Source organism: Trachypithecus francoisi, unplaced genomic scaffold, assembly GCF_009764315.1.
Source record: "Trachypithecus francoisi isolate TF-2019V2 unplaced genomic scaffold, Tfra_2.0 Lachesis_group12, whole genome shotgun sequence".
Taxonomy (NCBI): Eukaryota; Metazoa; Chordata; class Mammalia; order Primates; family Cercopithecidae; genus Trachypithecus; species Trachypithecus francoisi.
In genome coordinates, this window is record NW_022681457.1 from 34,836,700 (window position 1) to 34,847,408 (window position 10,709).

Sequence of the window (10,709 nt, forward strand, 5' to 3'; positions counted from 1 at the left end):
TGTGTTTGCAAGGACAAAATGACAACAAAAAATATAATAAGAAAATAATAGGCTTAGCTACTTTGTTTTTTTCCATTACTATATATCAGGTTATGTAATATACTTCACAGATGGGAAAATGGGAAAACCTTCTTTGTAAGCAGTATTATGTAATCAGTAAGATGTAATTATCGGGAGCAAGAAATTTTATTCTATCATAATTTCCAGATGAAACCCTCCCTTTACATTTACTGTCTAAAAAATAAACAAGAGATTATATACACTTTTTAATCTGCTATCAGTCCTTCACAATATGGAATAAAGTAGTTCAGTAATACCTATAATTTCTTAAAGCTTCTCTTTAGCTAAGAGCATTATAGTTTCCATTTTTAACAATATATAATAATGTAACATAAGGTACTTAATTGTCTTGCCTTTTATTTTAATTTTTAAGTAAATTTAAGAATTCTCAGAAAATTGTACTTACTGATTTTTGATTGACAACAGACATATGATACATGGAATAAACCCATGTAGATTCCTAAGCTGAGGGAAATATCCTTGTTACAGCTGGTTAAAGAGCATCCAGGCAGAATCATGATTACTACAAATCCTTCAGACAGAAATGTAAGGAGTGTTTGCAGAAAAAATGAGACTATTGTGACAGCACATGTAGTAAGAGAAGGAGTTAGAGAAGAAGTCCTGGGCAACATTAATGAGGCCTAGTAAGTCTTGGTATGAATTTGGAATCTTAAGTGTAATTTAAAGTCATGGGGTGAGGGTGAGAGAATTTTATTATCATATTAATTAAATATTAATTACAGACAAATTTCTTCAAAACCATTACATCAAAATAAGATACAGACAGAGAGAAAAAGATTTGTTATTGTTTTCAATACATAGATTAGTTTTCAGTTTTGGAGAAAAATGAAGCTGGAAAATGCTGTTTGGTTTTTAGTAAAAAGTGCATTCTTTGGTGGTCCTCATTTCCTAAATATTATCTCCATGTTTTCTCTCCACCAATCCCATCCATTCTTAGTGCTTCAACATGAATCAATTACAAATGCAAATTGACTAAATACATTCCCAACATATACTCACCACACACATCTGCTTCATTGGAGTCCGTAGAATAAAGATCATAATGCTTAGGAATTGACCTGTCTCTCATTCTGTTTTTTTTTTTTTTTTTTTCCAGAGAGACAGAGTCTCACAGTGTTGCCCAGGCTGGAATGCAATGGCACAATCTCAACTCACTGCAACCTGTGCCTCCTGAGTTTAAGCAATTCTTGTGCCTCAGCGCCCTGAGTAGCTTGGGATTACAGGCATGTACCACCATGCCTGGCTAATTTTTGTATTTTTAGTAGAGACAGGGTTTCGCCATGTTGCTCAGGCTGGTCTCAAACTCCTGGCCTCAAGTGATCTGCCCGCCTGGGCCTCCAAAAGTGCCGGGATTACAGGTTTGATGTCTCACTTTTTATTCATACTTTGCATCACTGCCCACTTCCTACTCCATTCTTCAGCCACAGGTGGCTTTTTTTTATTTGCAGTCCCTTGAACAAAGTGTTTTATTCTATCTCAAGTTGTTGGCACATGCTTATATGTCATTTCTCCATGAAAATCAGACTGCATGCTTCAGACTATATCAGTCCCTTCCCACCTCCATTATATCCTCTCTACCGACTGGAAGGAAAGTTTCATAAGAAGGCCAATTTTCTTTTCCTTTGAATCTCTAGCACTTAGAACAGCACCTGGCACATGGTGAATGCTAAATAATCATTAGTTGAATTAATGAGTAAATGATCTTCTTTCAAGGATATACAAGAGGTTTCAATCACAATTTTAGAGGGTTTTATGTTCAATAATATTTCAAAATAACACTGACATAGAAAATCAAATGTTTTGAAAATGCATGTTATTTATGACGACTACCTGAGAGGAAAATTTCACCATTATCTTATTTCACCACTAGTAGTTGATTTTAACTTTATCATTTTTTTTTCCTGTAAAAAGCCATCAGATAATAGACGTATCTCATGTATAGACTGCATATAATTCTACCCTGTGTCTTTTCTCTTTTTTGTATACTGTCTCCTCTTAGGGTAATAAAATAAATTGAAAGTATGAAGAATATTTTTTTATTTAGATTCTGAAATATTTACAGATAACTTTCATTGTTTCTAGGCTACTCAGTTTTAATTATTTTTCTTATTCTATTTCTGCAGTGTTTTTTTTTTTCTTCAAAAAATTCAGTTGTCCTTGCTAATAATTCAATCTGAGATGAGAACTCTACTTCTAAATGATAACATAAACTGATAAAAAATTGAGATGTGAACTGATTGGTGCATTAAAATTGGTGCATTTTATAATATTTTCCATTTATTTCACATTTGAACATTATGAAAATATAGAGAAAATAGATTCATATACGAGTTTAAAAAGCAAAAGACAACTAAGTTACCATTTTTTAAAGTGTTTTACTGTTGACTTTCTAAAAGCTGCAGCATTCAATTGATGTTTAGTTCTCGAGTAACATTTTATACCTCCCCAGTAAAGTGGCCTTAGACATTTAGTTTAAGAGAAATAACATTGGTTTTGTTTTTATATATGCATGCTTTATAAAGATATCTTCAATGTTTATAAAAATAGCAACTGTTGTATATTCTCTAAGAAATGGAGAATCACAGAGATTGAAGGAATTGCCCTAGGTCTGAGACCTAACTTGTGGAAAAAGCAGATGTAAGTTCTCATTTTCTCACTTCAATGCCCTCGAGTCTTGTCATTACATCTGTGTTGCCTCCTTGAAATACTATTATCATCATAGGGTAATAGACCCTTGTTAAAGTATCAGTTATGTACCTTCCTGCCTATGGTAGAGAGGGGCTCAGGAGGACTCAATCAGTGACTCTCCATCTGTGTCCAATGACTGGAAGTCAGTAGATCTTTATGACTTTAGATTTTTTTTTCATAATTACTGCTCTTTGTTTTCTTGAACCAAAGCGAAAAAAAAAAAAAAAAAAAAAAGGAACTGTTTGTTTTTTGGGTTTTTTTGTATGTTTGTTTGTTTTTATACTGTCTCTTCTTAGGGTGATAAAATAAATTGAATGTATGAAGAGTATGCTTTTTATTTAGATTCTAAGATATTTACAGATAACTTTGTTTCTAGGCTATCCAATACTTAATTATTTTTCTTATTTTATTTGTGCACTGTTTGTTTTTCCTTCAAAATGTGTGGGGTTTTTTTTGCTTTTGTTTTTAGATTTGTTCAAAATTATTATTGCATCATGATGATCAATTATAATTGGGATTTGCTAAAAACAAATTACATGAAAATAGAGACTAAGCTTGAACTATCAATTTTTTTCATAATGGAATTGTGCATATTTTTAAATTTACAGTAGCTAGAATATTGTCATGCTTTCACTGCCTTAGTGTTTTTCTAGATTCTTTTTCTTTTTCATTATTCTCTGGAATCTTCCTAGGCTTATGCAAGAGAGTTTATGAATTACCATCTTTTAATAATACTTTTTGTTCCTACTAGGACTATGTGGTTTTCATCAAAAATAGTGATAACTCTCTACTGTTTCTTTTGTGCCTTTTTATTATCTTCTTTTTCTTTGGTAATTTTCTCTCATTTGTTTGCACATGCTGCCACTTGCATTGCAATGCTGTGTGTATTTTACTGTTGTTTCTCTCTTCCAACTCCATTGCATGGTGGTCAGTCTCTGTGATGCTATTTTTACTTTTGTTTTCTTTTTTCTTTCCTTTTGTGTTTTCCTTTGCATGTTATCCTTCATCCCTCCATAATTGAATGTTTGATAGGTCTTGCAGATTGTTTTGGGTTACTACTCTAACCTTCTGTATCCTCAGATGTTGATTTCATATATCAATTTTTTAAAAAATTTTTATACTGCCTCTGTACTGGGAGGGATAATTTATCTCCCTATGACTCTAGGAAAAGAGCAGAATGATGTAGAAAAATCATTCACTGTTGGTGGGATTGTAAACTAGTTCAACCATTATGGTAAACAGTATGGCGATTCCTCAAGGATCTAGAACTAGAAGTACCATATGACCCAGCCATCCCATTACTGAGTATATACCCAAAGGATTATAAATCATGCTGCTATAAAGACACATGCACACGTATATCCATTGCGGCACTATTCACAATAGCAAAGACTTGGAATCAACCCAAATGTCCATCAGTGACAGACTGGATTAAGAAAATGTGGCACATATACACCATGGAATACTATGCAGCCATAAAAAAGGATGAGTTTGTGTCCTTTGTAGGGACATGGCTGCAGCTGGAAACCATCATTCTCAGCAAACTCTCGCAAGAACAGAAAACCAAACACCGCATGTTCTCACTCATAGGTGGGAATTGATCAATGAGATGACTTGGACTCAGGAAGGGGAACATCACACACCGGGGCCAATTATGGGGAAGGGGGGGGTAGCATTGGGAGCTATACCTGATGTAAATGACGAGTTGATGGGTGCTGACGAGTTGATGGGTGCAGCACACCAACATGGTACAAGTATACATATGTAACAAACCTGCATGTCGTGCACATGTACCCTAGAACTTAAAGTATAATAATAAAAAGTAAAATAAAATAAATTTTAAAAATATCATTCACCATTGCCTTCTTCTACAACATGAAACCTGACTCTGAGATCCTTTCTTGATTATTTCTTTCAAATCATCACTTTTCCAATTACCTGCAGTTTAAACGAGATGATCTAAGCCAAGGACTATAAGTGCAATTAAGTAGGTTATGTGGTTTATAGGGACAAGCTTACGTTTTTCTAATAGGTTGCATTCAAAATTAAAGAGGTAAGGAATATAAATAATTTCAATAAAATATATTTTCATCATAATATTTTGGACTTTGAAAATTATTTTAAGCATCTTTAACATTAAGAATAATAGATAAAATTGACAAAATTGAGTTTTTTTCTTTTGAATATGCAAAGTTTTCAAGTGGAAAGGATCAGCCACATAGCTTGAGATTCCAGTTCAGTTCATTTGATGTTATTTAATGAGTCATATGTATTAGCTGTTAACCACTTATATAACACAAAACTTTAGTTTTAAACTCAAAACAGAGTAAAAACTTACTGTAAGATAATTGATGACAGAAAATGATAAGTATGCTGAATGCATCACAGAAACTTCTGTAACATATATTTTTCTCTTTTATTACTTATCTGGTTGGTTCATAAGTTGTTGATCTCCCAAAAGATGAAGAGACATTTTGGATCATGAGGACCACAAATGGAAACCTGAAGCAGTCACTGGTTTTAACTCTTACCCATCATGGGATTTGGTGACCTACCATTGGGTAAAGTGGACCAGTCCGTGTGTTTGGGGGAAAAGTCTCAGAGTTGGGGTCTTTTCTACAGTTCATAATTTATGTCACTAGGAGAAAAGTAAAACATTTAGCCTCTCTAAATCTAATTTTTCAACTGTAGTAGAACACGATAATTCTGACTTCCTATGGTTATTTTAACAATGTATCAAAAACTTGAAAGAATCGCTAAAGTACTGTTTAAGGTAGGTACTTTTCATTTCTGTTTGTTTTCTTCTTTTTTACTCTCTTCATTCTCTCCTTTACCTTCTTTCCTAATCTATCTTCTTACTTTCTTTGCTCATAGTTCTTCACTTCTTTCAGTTCTTTAGGAGTTAATAGATTAGTTAAATCAGCAGCATTCTCAGCCAATGAGGTCACTAGACTCTATGTCAAAATTGAAGGTTAATTGTAGTATCAGATACCTTTTCATCTGCCCTCACACTTAGGGTATGTGTAAGTTTCTTTCTTGGAACAGTATATAGCCTTCTCATACATTTTACAAATTCTCCTGACTCTCTGGTAGGAAGAGTTTGCAAAATACATCTCTCTGGCCCTGAAACATAGATAAAACAGTGTAGGCAATATGAGACAGCATTACAATAAACACACATAATTGCCCTTAAAAGGCTTGTTGTTGTTGCTTATATCTGTACTGTTTCTCATATCAGAGTGAGTAAATCAATTAAGAAAGAGAATATGAGGAATATATAGATGAATTTTTTATTACTGTTTTACATCATTCATTTTTGTGCTGTTGACCTTATTAACAGTTGATTTTGGATGAATAATGAATAAAAATGTAAGAAACATCTTCACCATAATGAAATGGCTGAGAATGTTTCTTTGAATACGTTTCCAAATTTATTTTAATTCTCTTAATTCTCCGTGTCATATGAAGTCCAATCACTTCACAATATCAGACATTGCCAATGCAGTGAGATTTGTCCTCTGTGCCCCTATTCCTTATCTGTCATTCTTCATAGACTCACATTTGTCTTTAGACTTTGTACTCATCTCTTATTCTTCATATTTAATGATGCATAAAAATTGTGCAATGAAACTCATTGTAGTTGTCATTTATCTATGTTCAATTCTCATTGTTATCTATTAGAAATACACATTTAAATCACTTCATATCTACAAACGTCTCTCCTCATTATTAACTGTTTTGTTTTTTTGCATCATCTTCTTTCCTTTGTTTGCTAATTTCTTCCTTTTTTATCCTTTGTTTAAAAAATCTACATTTGAAGCTATTTCCACAAGATATCCTTTAATCACTGACATTCATTTACTGAACAGAATTTTGTGATAATAGACAATTTGCAGGTGTTATTCATGATACATTCTTTATATTAATCTTAAAGTACATTCTTTTGCAAGGATGAGTGGTCAGTACTTGTCTTCTTCAAACTAATGAACATAGTTGAAAGAAGAAGGTCTTGTGTGCAACTACAAAATAAAATAGCAAATGCTCACCAAAGATTTCTTTTACAAGTTTCTCACTCCTGTAACATCAAAGCAAAGCAAAGTTGGGTGTGAACAAAGCAGTCTCTAAGAAGAGAAGGAAAATGTCAGAGTGAGGTAGATTTTTTTTGTTATGTTAATTACAAGAAAACTTTTAGGCAAGACTATTGGGGGAAAAAAATTGAAAAGCAAGGTCATATATATCTTTCTTAATTTGCAAAGTGAGTTAGAGAATTGAGACCATTTTCTGGATAACCTAGGCCCAACCATAATTTCACTAGAAACTCATTAATGAGGCAAAATTGTATGTGAATGCATGTTTTCATCCCTGCTTGTTTTATCTGAACATTTCTTTCAAATCTCTTGAAGTAAGCGTGAAAGAGGCATTTTAAGTTCATTTTCATGTAAACTGGGTGAACACTTACAGAGCTCAAATTTGGCTTAGAGGTCATTTTTTCTTGCCCTATACAGGAAAGCAGCTTTGTAGCCTTTGATTTTTATACCTCTAAGTTATCAGTTAATATTTTGCTTCTCCAAGGAGAGAGAAATTTTAACCACAAATAGGGGTCTTGAATTAATTTTGTACATTTCAAAGTACTCACCACTTTTCCTGGATTTAATTATAATTATGTCAATTTGTTATATTTACTCTATAATTACAATAACTGCTCTGCATTTATTTATAGTACAGTTCAGAGAGGAGTTGAACAGGTTGTGTATACTGTATGTTAATGACACTTTTAAGAGCACATAGAATCAGTGTGTATTTTCTCAGTGGAATTACTCATTAGCAAACCTCTCAGGTGTGGAAACAAAGGTAAAAAATGTGTTCCTAAATTTGAATTATAAAATCAAATGTGACTACCGCACACATAAAAGGAAATCTGATTTGTAATATAGACGCTGTTTGTCTTGTTTTAGCAGATTCTTTTTCAGGGTAAAGTGTACCCTCTCTAACTCTTATTGTGGCACCAATACGTTTGTTATAAAACATTTAACAACCAGTAGTATTTGCTTCTTGGAAGTAAAAGTATGGACAAACGGCTTGATATTATGGTCCACAGCTTCATTAGCGTGTTGGGTAAAATGTAGCATTAAAGTTTAGATGAACACTGTTTTGATGGGTTGCTGAAATGTTTTTTCTTTGTTTCTGTTAAAGTGTCTATCAATGAGATCATTAACCTTATTTTTAAAAAACCCTCAGAATTAGACTTATGTACTAGGATAAAAACAAAGACTCTAGTTTTGATGTTTGATCCTTAACTGTTTGCAAGATCCACCTTCTCCTTTCCTTTTTACTTAACAACTGGATAAGCTGGTAAGAAAGCTGCAGACTTCCTCCCTCGGTGCTGGTGGAAGTTTTTAAAAGCACACACATCCTGGCCTACGGAGTGAACATTCCCCCTAGCCACACCTCCTAACTACAATTAAAATCAGAATCATCCTTCTCCTTTGATCTTCTTGTTTAACCCTAGACCAAACTTTAGCCCTTCTCCTCAGTAATTATTTAGATGTTTACTGTGTGAATAATAAACTTTATTCATTTTAAATCCATTAGTGCCTATGTGTCATTCATCTCAACTTCCATATACAGTTCTTTAGTGGTGATTTCTGAGATTTTGATGCACCCATCACCTGAGCAGTGCACACTGTACCCAATGGGTAGTCTTTTATCCTTCACCCCCCAAATCCTTTCTCCTGAGTCCCCAAAGTCCATTGTATCATTCTCATGTCTTTGCATCCTCATAGCTTAGCTCCAACTTGTGAGTAAGAACTGGTTTTCCATTACGGAATTACTTCACTTAGAATAATGGTTTCCAATTCCATCCAGGTTGCTTTGAATGCCATTATTTTAATCCTTTTTATGGCTGAATAGTATTCCATGGTCATATATATATATATAATATAATATAAATTATATATTATATTATATATATATATATACATATAAAATTTCTGTACCCACTCATAGATTGATGGACATTTCAGCTGGTTCCATATTTTTATAATTATGAATTGTGCTGCTACAAACATACATGCATAAGTATCTTTTTTGTATAATGACTTATTTTCCAGTAGAATTGTTGGATCAAATGGTAGTTATACTTTTGGTTCTTTCACAAATCTCCCTACTGCTTTCTATAGTAGTTGTACTAGTTTACATTCTCACCAACAGTGTAAAAGTGTTCCCTTTTCACCACATTCCTGCCAACATATTTTTTATTTTTTTATTTTTTTATTATAGCCATTCTTGCAGGAGTGAGGTGGTATCACACTGTGGTTTTGATTTGAAGTTCCCTGATCAATAGTGATGTTGAATATTTTTTTCATGTTCATTGGTCATTTGTATATCTTCTTTTGAGAATTGTCTATACATGTCCTTAGCCCACTTTTTGATGGGATTGTTTGTTTTGTTCTTGCTGATTTGTTTGAGTTCCTTATAGATTCTGGATGTAATATACTTCTAAGAATATCTAAATGTGCTGTTAATAACATATACAGCAATATTCCTTAACATCTGAAAGATTTTGTGGAGGCTATAGCCTATAAAGCTACACGAGAAAAATAGTGCTTATTAGACATGCCTATCCAGAATTTAAAATCCTTTTATAAATGATTAGAAAATAAGGATGAAATGAATAAGCAATGTTGTCAAAATGATATGGCATTAGCAACTACAGTGATACTAATAAGAAAAGAGGATTAGAAAAACATTAGAAAACTAGCTCACAAAAAGAATAATAAAATGATTTCAATAAAGGGCTATTTTGAATACTGGCCATTTTTTCATGTTTATGTTTTATGGATGAATATAGATGTGATTGAATGTGATTGATGGGTCTTATGAGAGACTAAAGGGATTTTAAAGTCCAAATATTTGGATGAATAGGCTTAGAATCAAGTAAAAATGAACCCAGGTGGTAAGAGAATAGCATGATATGAATAATAATTTATGAAAAAAATGAATAAATGATATTTTTATCTTTTCTCTTTTTATTTGCACATTCCAAAACCTAGTAAATATTGTTGGGGAAGAACATTTAGGAAAGAAGCAAACTAAAATTTGTGGAGTGTCTATCATATGTTTTCATCTTCTATAAATTTATTTCACTTAGGCCTCGTAGCAATCTTATGAGGAGGGTAAAATATTTCCAAATGACAGCTTTCGTTGATGTGTCTCAAAGATGTTCTTTATTTGTTGAAAAGAATGTTATAAAATTTTGGAATCTAAATTATTTTGGGTGAGAACTTTTCTCTCCAGTTAACCACAGATGAACTCTTCTCTTGATACCTTTGACCTCCCACACCTGACTGATCCCCAAAAGCCTTTGTTATGGTAGATATTAAGTATTTTGATATGAGGAACAGAAAATTAGGGTAAGAAATTTAAGCAACTTTCACACATTTGAAAAACTAGCACCTGGCCTAGAAGGAATCCAGGCAAATAATTAAAGGTTCCTCTCTATGTTTATTTTCTTCTTTCTCAATCCCTACACCCGACTTCATATATCCTCATCTCCACTTCTGTAGTAGGAAGTATAATGGCCCTCCAATAATGCTCATATCCTAATCCTAGAAACTGTGATCATGTTATTTTACACAGTAAAGGGAAATTAGGTTTGCAGATGGAATTGAAGTTGCTAATCATTTCTCCTTAAAATAGGGATCCTGTATTATCCAGGTAGACCCAATTGAATCACATGTGTTTTTAAAAGTAGAGCACCTTTCCTGCTGGTTCAGAGAGATGAGACAGAAGTGGGAGGAGAGATTTAATGTGAAAGGTGCTAGATCCATACTAACTACAAAGATGGAGGACGGCATCATGAGACAAGGAATGTGTGTGACCTCTTAAAACTGGGACTGGCCCTTGGTTGACAGCTAGCAAGGACACAAACATCTCAGGCC